Here is a 12,557-nt window from a genome sequence, read left to right on the forward strand (position 1 = left end):
ACTGGTCACTACTTCACATCACACATCAACATAACTCAAGCATGCCACCAATGGGAGTTTGAATCAGTATGCCCCCTGCTGGAGGAATGTAGGCATGGCCAGTACTCAAGTTGAGGGGGGATGCGGGGGGATGCCATCCCCCCTGAAATAAAAACTGTCAATATCATCCCCCTTCTAAAACGGCCATCCCCCCTTCCCATTCCTTACATCAAAGTATCAGAATGTTTAATGTTTAATAAAAATTTCTGCGGCACTGGCCATCCTCTCTGTTGACAGAATCCGGCTATAGGGCGACAATAATGTGGTCAAGAGGCATGGTTTCTATCTTTAGCCTTTAACTGGCGTGGTTTATTTATTCACATGGCAGAGCAGCAGTTCTATAGTTCTCCTCTCACTGAGAGGCTGGGGGAAAGAGAAAGAATGGGAGGAGACATCTCTATTTATACTCGCCACCTGGTGGTGTTCCTGAATGGCTCCGCCTAGAGCGCCCTCTAGTGGAAAGTTATATATCTAGTTATATATATGCAGTTAGACAGTTACTAACAATCCTACACAGAACCTCTGACTTCAACACTCAGTCACGAGAGCATGCACTCGCAATTCGCAAATATGCTGCACATATCACTGTCAAACGGTGCGCATCTCGTGCCACTGACTGTCGGTCGCTTAGCCTTAATTGACAGTGGCACGAGACCCGCGAAAATATCAGATGTTTAATACAAATTCCCACGGTACTGCTACTGGCCATCCTCAGTGCGCAAGGGAGCTTGCGCAAAATCACCCATATGTGTCCACGTCGCGCACTTCTCGTCTGCCGGCTCACACCAGGGCCCCGTTCCCCGTACCTGGATAACTGAGTTAGCCGGATAACTTTCGGTTAAGTCTGACTTAAGCCGGACTTTCCGGCTCCCCGTACCTGGATTGTCCAAATCACCATGACAACAGATCCAAAAGTTTGAGCCTGGTCGAAAGCAGGGTTTAAGTTCAAGTTAGCCGGATGAAGCACAGCCACGCCCCCGCAAAGAAAGTGACAGCGCGTTTCCTGAAATTATTCCCACAGTCTAGGATCTGCTTTATACCATTCTGAATTACGTTTTTGTGCTCCATTCTTCCAGAGGGGGCTTTTGAAATGTAAAATAGACCCAAAATGCTGATACTAAATTCACTTTGTCCTAAATAATGCACGTTATATATACCGTGGCGCTCGCTCGGTGCGATGTACACATTATGTGGTTATTCTAACAACGCGCAGCATTGCAAATGTGAATCCCGCGGGGATATTTTTAATGATTGAAACCTATCGCTCGTTTGGCTCTGATTCCTTTCATATTCTCCGCTGTGGATGTTTAATGGAGCGCCTGGATTGTGTTTCATTCAAGCATAAAATTGAAGTGTCTATGCGTGGATTGTGGATCTTGTCTCGTTCATTAATGTATAAACAATGAATTTATCCCATCTGGCACAGTGGCGTAGCGGTAGTGCTCAATCCTGCCAACCCAGCGACCGGTGTTTGAAACCCCGTGTTTCCAATATAATTTTTTGGAATATAATATTAATGATTATACGCCAAAGTAGCCTAGTTTCAAGTTAAAATATTATAAATCTACATGCATTGAGGATGTCATTCTTTATATAGCTCTCAACGTGCACCAAATTGAATTATTCCTACATCGCAAAAAGAAGGGGGAGACTAGGTTTCGAACCCCGGTCGTCTGCGTGAAAGTCAAAAGAAGAACCCGTTACACCACAGTGGAGATAAGTAAAAGATCGACTATACATCAATCAATGGGAAGAGAGCCGTATCGTTATTTTGTATAACAGTTTAACTAATTATTTTCGCTAGCAAGATCTCATTTGATTATTCAATCCAGCAGGCAAGTTTAAAGAAATATAATCTGATTGATTGAGGTAATGAGGGACTTAAAATTAGCCTATAGATAACGCATTTAACTTGTCGGCGAGGCGATTGAGCCGTACTGCAATATGTTACTAAAGTTTTAAATCAATTAATCAATCAATGCCGCTAGAGAATCAGGATCTCTGCTCTCGACACTTGCTGCCTTCTCGGCTGAGGCGGGCACGCGCACTTATCCTGGGTCTCAAGTCTGGCTTGAGTTAACGAGACTGAATCCACCTTCGAGGAACAGGAAAATCCCGGCTTCAAACATCGGGTTAACTGAATCTGGATAATGACATCTTGATCGACTTAGTTGAACCAGGTACGGGGAACGGGGCCCAGATTACAATACACTGGTGAACCGCATGCCAGTCTTCCCACAACAAAGACACCAGATGTTGTCAGTGGCAACATGGTAGTGCCATGGCAAAGTTATACAATATTTAAATAATAAATACAAATAATTTAAACAAAATTGGACTGAAACACTGGTTTGCATGCTTGGACTGAAACACCGTCTTTAAGGTTCGGTCGCTTGATTTTCCTCTGGGAAATACTTTTTAAACCGTTCAAGAAGAGCTTGGAGGTGAGTTGTTATAGACATCCCCCCATTTCTACTCCAGCGCTCGAGTTTCCTCGTGAACGCTTGTATTTTATCATTGAGCGACAGGGTGGTTGTGTTTTCACCTTGTAGTGACAGATTAAGTCCATTCATTTGAGCAAATATGCAAGACAAATATGCTAGCCCTGTTATCCAGTCGGGATCGGAAAGGTGGGCAGCGAGCTGCACTAAATAAAACTGGGATTGGGGTTAATTAATATTTATTAAATAATTATTAGTAACTTATACATAATAAAAAATACTATGTGCCGTATGCAATCGAATTGGGCTGAATTCAACTAATTTGAACCATTTATGAATTGCATTTTACACATTTTTTGTTGAATAAAATTAGCTGTGATACATTGAGTCGAATTGAATTATATTTTATCAGCAATGTCAGAGATGCAGAAAATTGATAGATTTGACTCATTAGGAGGTCTTTGGTTTTAATCACCTGGCACTTTCGCGACTTTATTTTGACACCACGTGGATGATGCGGCCAATCACATGCAAGGATCATGCCATTATATATCCAAAGACAGCGATGTGGTGCAGGGGCCAGGTGGTATGCACACGGACCTCAGGTGAGTACATTTAATCTGTTGCCTGTTCTCAAGTTAATGCAGTACCACTATGTTTTTATTCATGTAACATGCTGCTAAAAGTAGCCTATTACATTTTACATTTCAGGAGAAAAATGTTTTTCCAACTGTTGTAGGAGAGTGCATGTAATTCCGACTCCCCCTTCATATATCGTTAGGTTATGACTATAACCAAGTTCTGTTAGTATAGCGACGCTCGGCATCACTAGTCTGCACTATCTCGCATATGTGCACGCGCACTGAATAAAGACCACAAATGTACCTTTAATCCCAATATTCGTCTGACCACACCCCTATCAGCTTACCCATATAAGCAGGGGTGGGGCCACCCACTCGCCTCCTTCCCAAGCTTTCGCCACAAGGCGAGGTCAAAGGCTGCAGCGGCGTCGGATGCCGAGCGTCGCTATACTAACAGAACTTGGTTATAGTCATAACCTAACATTCTGTTTCGTATACGCTCTCGCTCGGCATCGCTCTCTGCACAAGGGAGGCCGAGCGAGAGCCAACGGCCGACAAATACACCCCGCTGACAGCCCCCCACAACCATCAGAACAGGGAGGGCCGAGCCCCCCCGACCCACCCTAATGGAGGGCACCCCCCCTATTAGGGGCTTCACGGGAGGGCGATGGACCCGACCGTGCGAAGAGGCACTCAAGCAACTCAACGCACAGGGTGAGCAGACCGTGGCTTGACCCCACGACTACACACATGCACAACCCGCATGCCACCCGGGAACGAATGGAGGAACAACCTCGTTACTGCCCCCAGAATCACGGGGTCAAGGGCAAACCCAACCCCGTGGCAAGGCCGTAGCAGCGGAGCGCGAAGGAAGACCCAGACCCACCAAAAGGACTGGACTCCCTGGAATGGGGGCCCGGAGAAGTCCATGATGCCAGCATCAAGACCCCACCAGGTGGGCACGTAGTGCCCCGCCCCCCACATCGCCAGCGTATTCGGACAAAGGCCCCTCAGCCGAGCGGGCCCCGTCCCCCCAATAGTACACCGCCTGGCACACTGACCCTGCAACAGGCAGTCAGCATGGCCGTAAGCACACAAAAAAGGTTAACCAACGGAAGCAGGCAGCGCACCGGGGAAAAACCAGGCAACAGGCTATTAACCCTAGCCTGGAGACTGCGGACGAGACAGGCGCCAGAGGGGACAGAGGCGGAAGGAGCGTAAGCTGGCGGTGTTGCATGACCAAGCCTCCATTTAAAAACCCCCACCCAGAGGGGTCGAGGCAGAGAAGGCTGACACAATCGGCAGACGTCATGAACGTGCAGTGGCACCCTCAAACGGTGAACCCGGGAGTTGACACTGCTCCAACACACCAGGGAATCAACCACCTTGGTGTTACCCAATGCGGTGGTTGTTCCTATAACCCCTCAAGTTACACCGGCTATACCGCAGTACAAGTGTTTCAGTTTTCAAAAAAGGGTTAACCCAGGCCTACGGGTCGACGAAACATTACTTCGGACCGGGCCTGGCGGTACGGGAAGCACAGGGTCACCAGAGGAGGTCAAAACCACCCCCACAGGCCCCTCTTCGCCATGCGTGAGAGAGGAGCGAAAAATAATGGAGAACCAGCCCCTAAGCACACCGTACTTGATATTCCCAGGCGGTCTCCCAACCAAGTACTAACCAGGACCAACCTGTGTAGCGGCCGAGATCCGACGAGATCGAGCGTGTACAGGATGGCATGGCCGTAAGCCATTACGACAGTGCTGAGTAAAAACGTACCCAACCAGGGTCTCCATAGCGCTTAACCCTGTGACACCCGGACCGACCTGGCATTTTTCCCCCTGAAAAAAGCCCAAGTCCCTCAGGGTACCAGAACAGCAGATCTGCATCCCCGGCGGACAACGGGTTCAACTGATCCGGACCAGCGTGACCAGAACCAGTCCCGTGCCCTAACCACGCCGACATGCCTACTCCAGGAGAAAGGGCAGATATGCGTGTCGATCTTAACATGAAAAGAAGGCGCCACCCAGACGTTCGGGCGAACCGCGCCTGGTGGCCCACCCCTCTACATATGTTCAGATCCATTCCGTCATCATCCCCCAGACATGAACGAGAATCCGTTGATAACCAACCCAGGTCGTGGGATGTGGTCGTCGGAAGAGGAAAAACCCCCATCTCAGTTGCTTTATAAAAACGCTGTTTTAACCTCAAGCAACCAAGGCGTGCCAGTCAGTCGCCTGTTTACAGCGAGCTAGCACTATACGTGCGTCGGGACACACCCACATCAATGAACAGGCTATTTAAACCTGTCATTGAATCCCCAAGGCGCCCAGGGGAACGACAAGAGGGGTGTGACACTTCCTAACTCCAACACTTTTTGAATAGAAAAGAAGGAAGCACCAACAGTATGTATCCCAGTCTACACAGCCGGGGGTAAAAATTGTTCACATTTTTACATCCCACCACCCTCCCATAGGAAGGAGATGGGGATCCCCAGAGAGACTTCCCACGCGAGCTGTACAGATTGAAAAGAACATATTGCACCTTGAGCCATGTAAAAAATTGGTTTTAGGGCTCTCCGGGGAAGAGGCACTGAACCCATACACACTCAATAATCGAATTGAATCGAATACATACACAATAGAATAGGACACCTTCTAGAGGGTCCACTCACTTTAACAATCTGAGGAGGAAGGCTCTGTACTCTGATGGAGGCTCCCTCACATGGAAAGGAGGAGTCCGAACTCACAGAAGGCCCGAATAGGCGCTTGGTGAGGAGGAGCTCTGACCACCCCCCCGAAACAGATCCATCACATGGACCTGAACAGCACACGGAAGTCCTACCAACAGAGACGCGCACGGTGACATACTCTATGGCGGGGGAATTTCTGCGGTGCACACGCCCAATATACCAGGCCGTGGGACCAGGAAACCCCCCCCCCCCCCCCCCCCCGTAACGTGCCGAACCGCAACGTGACAGGAACCTTGAAGGACAGGGGGAGTACCCCTGACCGACAGAACAAGGGGGAGAGGAAAGTCTACCAGCTCACCCCTTTACGACCCCACACCCATGATACGATGTAATGACAAAAAGAGAATATGACACAGTCATAGTCAGCTCTATGAAGCGTTTGACAGCTCCACACAGCGCATGAGCCAACCTGCTATCTGATTTTTACTAAGGAAAAAACACAGAATAGAGCGGGCTCTCTAAGAGCCCCGGTCCAACATACACATGTGCTTCTGTGGCCAGTCCAACCCAGTTGTAGGTCACATGACACACACAACCCATCATCACCTACAAAAAATGGCAAAAACACTCTACAGAGGAACGCCGTTTTTCATAATGAGAGAATACATAATTCTCGATTAGTATCGGCCACAGGCCTTGCTAAGCACACACGACAGCGACCAAACAATCTTTTCTTTTAGGAAAATAAAGTTTCTCCAGCAGTTTTAGCACAACCTCAGCAATCAAGCTAAGGGTTACATCGCATCCCTACCACACAAAAGACACAATGTAGTGCACGACATGTCTGATAGGAGGATGAAAAAGTCCCCAGGGAACCGGGGGGAAACACAATCCTCTTATTTTACCCTTAATACGGCCAGTTAAAACAGGAAAACCTGTTAATATGTGAACACACTGTTCATTGTCATCACAGGCTGAGAAAAGAACATTCTTTTACTCACTTGTCACTAAGCATAGCTTCATAGGTTAGTTACCTTAGTTGTGAGTACACAGTACATATAAACACACATGATGTTTCTCACACAACAACCAGATCATTTTCACATCTGTAACAACAACCCGATTTGCACGGAGAAGCTAACTGCCAGTGACAACAACAGTTCACACATAACTCGCGTCGTATCCTAAATGCATTGCAGCAACACACGTTTTGGGAAAACATCGTTATTCACAAAACATTTAGAAAAGTAAAACCAGAAGACGTGTTATAAGGTCTGGTCAAACCTTGTCTTACCCGGAACGTAGATCAGCGAAGTGCAGACTCAAGACCCCGTAGACAACACAGCCGATCCTGTGTTGCTCGAACTGGGCAGCGTCGTCGCTCCAACCAGTCGCTACAGTCCTCTTTGTTGACGCAATCCCCGTCCAGGCTCAGGGCAGGGTCGACGAACATCCCCTGTCAAAGATGATGTCGTAGTCAAGAGTGTAAAACATGTTATAATCAAAGCATGTTCAACAGAGTAGCATTAAGCTAACGGTCACCCCAACTGTCGGTCGCTACCACCCCTGCTCGCGAGACGCCGAGCGAACGGCGCACGCGACCAGAGGGAAGCGCGCGGCGGCGCGCGAGGAGCCGGAGCTACCCCGCGCTGGCCTTGTCCGATAGCAGCAAGCCAACGTTTCCTAGTGATCACAACCGGCTAGCGCCGCAGCTAACAGCTGACTGACTAACAGTAGGCCCACCTCTGTAGGCCACGCAGTGATCCCAGCAGGCTAACGCTGCAGCTAACAGCTGACTGGCTAACCGTAAGCTAAGCAGCTATCACCTGAACTTTGTACACAATGACATAACACTCACCCAGACAGGCCGTCGTTCTGAAACCCTCCTCACTTTTTAAGAGAAAAGAGAAACAAGATGTCAACACAGCTTTACAACAGTGATTTTACCAACACCCGACGGAATCAGCACAATACCAAACTGGCTTGTGTAGCTGACTTGAACATGGATCTTCCGCTATCGAACATCCATGCACATATCTCCTCGTGAAGGAATACTCTCATTTGGATATGAAAGAAGGGGCTTAACACGGGACAGAGAGATATCCACTCGTCCAGAAAACACAGGGATCACCAGTGTTAATGGTCGCGGCCCACTAGTTAAACTAAAATGGCTTCAGACCAAGGTCTTCTGTCGTCTAGGAGACTGAACAAAGGACCCTAGCCTGGGGCCGGTTTTCATAAACATTGTCAAGTAGCCCCCATAGCACTAACAGACAAGTGAAGCCTGCCAGCAAACATAACTCACCAGAACCAGGAACCCACCGCGTCTCACAACAGCGGCGCATCCTACAGCCCAGCTGTGCCTTTACCGCAACCAGCACACAGCAAGGACTGCAGTTGGAAAAGCATGTAGCGGCACGAACTCCCAATACGAAAACCGGTGGAGGATTTTTAGAATGATCATCTTCCAGACACTCCAGTACGAAGACAATATCGCCGTATTTTCTCGAAAATAGTGAGAGAGAAAATAAAGATATGATGTCAACGTATCCTTGTTTCCCAAAGCTGCTCCTAATTCTTTCTTCCAGCATGGTGTCAAGTGTGGGGATCTACCGAGGCACTTCTTCCTTGTGGTGAAAGCGAGAAGGAGGCGAGTGGGTGGCCCTACCCCTGCTTATATGGGTAAGCTGATAGGGGTGTGGTCAGACGAATATTGGGATTAAAGGTACATTTGTGGTCTTTATTCAGTGCGCGTGCACATATGCGAGATAGTGCAGACTAGTGATGCCGAGCGAGAGCTAATACGAAACAGAACTTGGTTGGCCAATGCAACAGTAGGAGTTAGATCATTTTGTGTACTGTACTGTGTAGGGACTGTCCTGCTCCACTAGGGGCAGGCTTTTCTCATTCACTAGGCTGGGGGCGGGGCTGGCTTTTCTAATTCACAGGAGCGATCTTTTCTACTCTACGTTGGCTTTGAGAGTTGTGAATGAATGAATGAATGAAAACTTTATTTAACAGATTGCAGAATGGGTACAATACAGTACGGCTCAATACATACAATTGTTAAGGGGATGCAGACCTGAGAAAGACGTTTGTCTTGTTTCCATCATTCAATCAATTCAATCAATCAATCAGTCCCCCATTTTCAATTCATATAGACATTTATGACATACACAACATACATGACATTTATGGCATAGGGTATTAGGGACATATAGGTATTTAGTACTGATACATTTGTAAATTGTGACATAATCGGTATTCAAATATACAGTACTGTTACCCCTAGATCCTGACAGAGTATATACATATGATGGGGAGGGGACTGTACATTAGGAGGGGGTGGGTGGGTGGGAGAGAAATATACATACGGCGGGGAGGGAATATATACATGTTTGATTGATTGAATTGATTGAAAACGTTATTAACAGATTGCAGAATGGGTACAGTACAGTACATAGATGTAGCAGTAGGCCTACTGTCTATCTGTATGTCATGTATGGGGACCCTGATGTAAACAAGACGAAAGTCTTTCTCTGGTCTGCATCCCCTTAACAATTGTGTGTATTGAGCTGTACTGTATTGTACCCATTCTGCAATCTGTTAATAAAGTTTTCAATCAATCAATCAAAACAGCTCAATACATACAATTGTTAAGGGGATGCAGACCAGAGAAAGACGTTTGTCTTGTTTACATCAGGGTCCCCCATTTTCAATTCATCATACTGTGCAGGACAGTGATGCAACAGTAGCAGGACAGTGGATCACAGTGATGTACTGTAGCAGGACAGTGATGTAGCAGGAGTCAGGACATTGGATCACAGTGATGTACTGTAGCAGGACAGTGATGTAGCAGGAGTCAGGACATTGGATCACAGTGATGTGATCATTTTGTGTAGTGTACTGTGTAGGGACTGTCCTGCTCCACTAGGGGCAGGCTTTTCTCATTCACTAGGCTGGGGGCGGGGCTTGCTTTTCAATTCACAGGAGCGATCTTTTCTACCACATTGTACAACAGAACTGCCGAGTCCCGAGGCTGGTAAGTGCTAGTTAAAATGTACAGTAGTGCACAAACTCTACGTTGGCTTTGAGAGTTGTATTATACTGATATAAAAGTTATGCTGTAGGTTGTATGTGGGAGGGGGGCGGGGGGCTGCGTCGCCCACAGTATTTGGTTAACGTTACTGTGGGAAGTTATGCTGTAGGTTGTGTGCGGGGGGGGGGGGGGGGGGGGGGGGTACGTCGTCCACGGTCTATTTAACGTTATGTACAGTAGTTGTGTTTGATTGATTGAAAACTTTATTAACAGATTGCAGAATGGGTACAGTACAGTACATAGATGTAGCAGTACTGTCTATCTGTATGTCATGTATGTCTGTCCTGATTAATTGAAAATGGGGGACCCTGATGTAAACAAGACGAAAGTCTTTCTCTGGTCTGCATCCCCTTAACAATTGTGTGTATTGAGCTGTACTATATTGTACCCATTCTGCAATCTGTTAATAAAGTTTTCAATCAATCAATCAAAACAGCTCAATACATACAATTGTTAAGGGGATGCAGACCAGAGAAAGACGTTTGTCTTGTTTACATCAGGGTCCCCCATTTTCAATTCATCATAAACAGGGGTGTAAAAAGTACCCAGAAATTATACTTTACTACTACTATTATACTAAGTACACTGTACAACTGTACAAGCAAAACTGTACATTGGAATATTGACGAAACCATACTTGGTCATTTACTGTACATTGGAGGGGGTTGGGTTAGGACATTTACAGGGTCCAGTTTCGAATTGCAGTCTCCCGTAGTTGCTCTTTGAGAGTGGTTTTGAAAGTGGGTAGTGATTCACATTCCTTTACAGCAGGGATCAGCAACCTTTTTGATACAAAGTGCCATTTTAAAATGTTCTTGTTAACCAGTGTGCCATATCAATGTTAAGGTTAATTATGACACCACATCACAATGTAAATCTCCAACAGATCTGTAATTCTATTCCATCCATATAGGCAACGTGCATAGCAATAGTTTTAATAACCATTTTCCTCTCATAAATATATAAGAGAATGCTGCCGTCTTTATGAGATGCTTGCTTGCCATACCTGGACACATTCAGCCTTGTCTGCCTCATCCTTTAAAGTTCTCATGTTTGGTCTCAAAATGGCGTTTAACACTCAATGTTCGGCAAACAACAACAGACTGACCCTTCTCATTGGCTCTGACCATGAAATATCCCTGGTATATCAGTCAACCTACAGTACCATAAATAACAGGCTGTGCAACTGCCAATGGCTGTGAAAGAGGTAACTGCATGGGGAGGTAACTCAACATTTCCAAAAAGGTTCCTCTTACACATTTGCTAGTGTGCCATGTTGGTTTAGATAATGTGTACCAATGGTGGCACTTGTGCCTAAGGTTGCTGACCCCTGCTTTACAGCTTTGGGTAGGGCGTTCCACATCGATGTGGCATAATTGCGAACCGTGTTTAGTCCCTTGTTTGAGCCGAATCTGGGTTTAACATGATTTGTGGAGCTCCCTCTGGTGTTGTGATCGTGGTATTCACTGACCTTTGGGAAGTATTTTGACATGTACATGGGTACCTTAGTCGTATAGTGTATCTTGTTGACCAGGCCCATTGCAAGTTGCTGTACTCTGTCGTCTACTCTAAGCCATCCTAGGTTGTCAAAGTGGGCAGGGGTGAGGTGGGTTCTAGGAGTAAGGTCAAGCAGTAGTCTGACCAGTTTGTTTTGAGATCTGCCAGGTTATGACATTTATGCTTCTACCTAAAACTAGGTTATGTGAGTAGCTGGGATTGGTTCAGGTTCTGATATTGCTGTACAGGCCAAGATTTCACTGATCGCTTTAGTACTTAGACACATAGCACTATGTTGTATCCTCTCACCAGGCTCCAATGCAATGGGGCACATTTTCACATGATGTTGCTGTCAATGACGCATTATACAAAATGGTCATCAGTAGTGGCCACAGAAATAAACCCATATTCCATAATGGGACTTGAGTATACTGAATATTTGACCATACCAAATATATTGCCAAAAGGAAAGGCCAATTTAAATTAGTATTAGCAACAGTAACAGTGTATTGCACTACTATTACTACTACTGTTAACTGTTAACTGTTACCCGTTATTGCACAAATGTATTGTTACCTGCTATCTGTTATTGCACAATTTTATTGCACAATTTTTTTTGTATTGGATTCTATTATATGTTGTACCAATTGCACATCGTTGCGGGCAAGACCACCCGCATTTCATTGTATATCCGTATGCCGTGACAAATAAAACTCTTGACTTGACTTGACTTGATCTCATATAAAAGGCCTTCTAGTAGGCCAGTTGACTAACTCACATAATTAGCATCATATAGCCACAATACTAACTAACAATGCTTTACTTTTTCTCTTTCCTTGGCATGTCTCCCAGGGGGCCCGGAATCACTACTTACTGGTCTGTTTAGTCCTATCTCATTCCTCATCTCTCCTGCTCCATCCCTCATCTGCTGACTGTGGTCATCCTGTCCTGGGTGTGTTTGGTCTCCTGCTCCACTCTTCTTCAGGCTCTGTGATCCTGCACCTTTTTAGGGTGGAGGATATCGGCAGCCATTGGACGTGGTTGGCTGCCTGAATTTAGCTTAAGTCTATTGCTCTTTTTGCCCAACAAAGTAACTGCAATTTTTTTGAGGACCAGCACCATGAAAGGACAAGACAATCTGAATGTGTGCACATAACCTCACCATGCTCACTGAGAACACCTGCACAATGAGGATTACAGTTGATCAC

This window comes from Notolepis coatsorum, assembly GCF_963971535.1.
Source record: "Notolepis coatsorum genome assembly, chromosome: 15".
NCBI lineage: Eukaryota > Metazoa > Chordata > Actinopteri > Aulopiformes > Paralepididae > Notolepis > Notolepis coatsorum.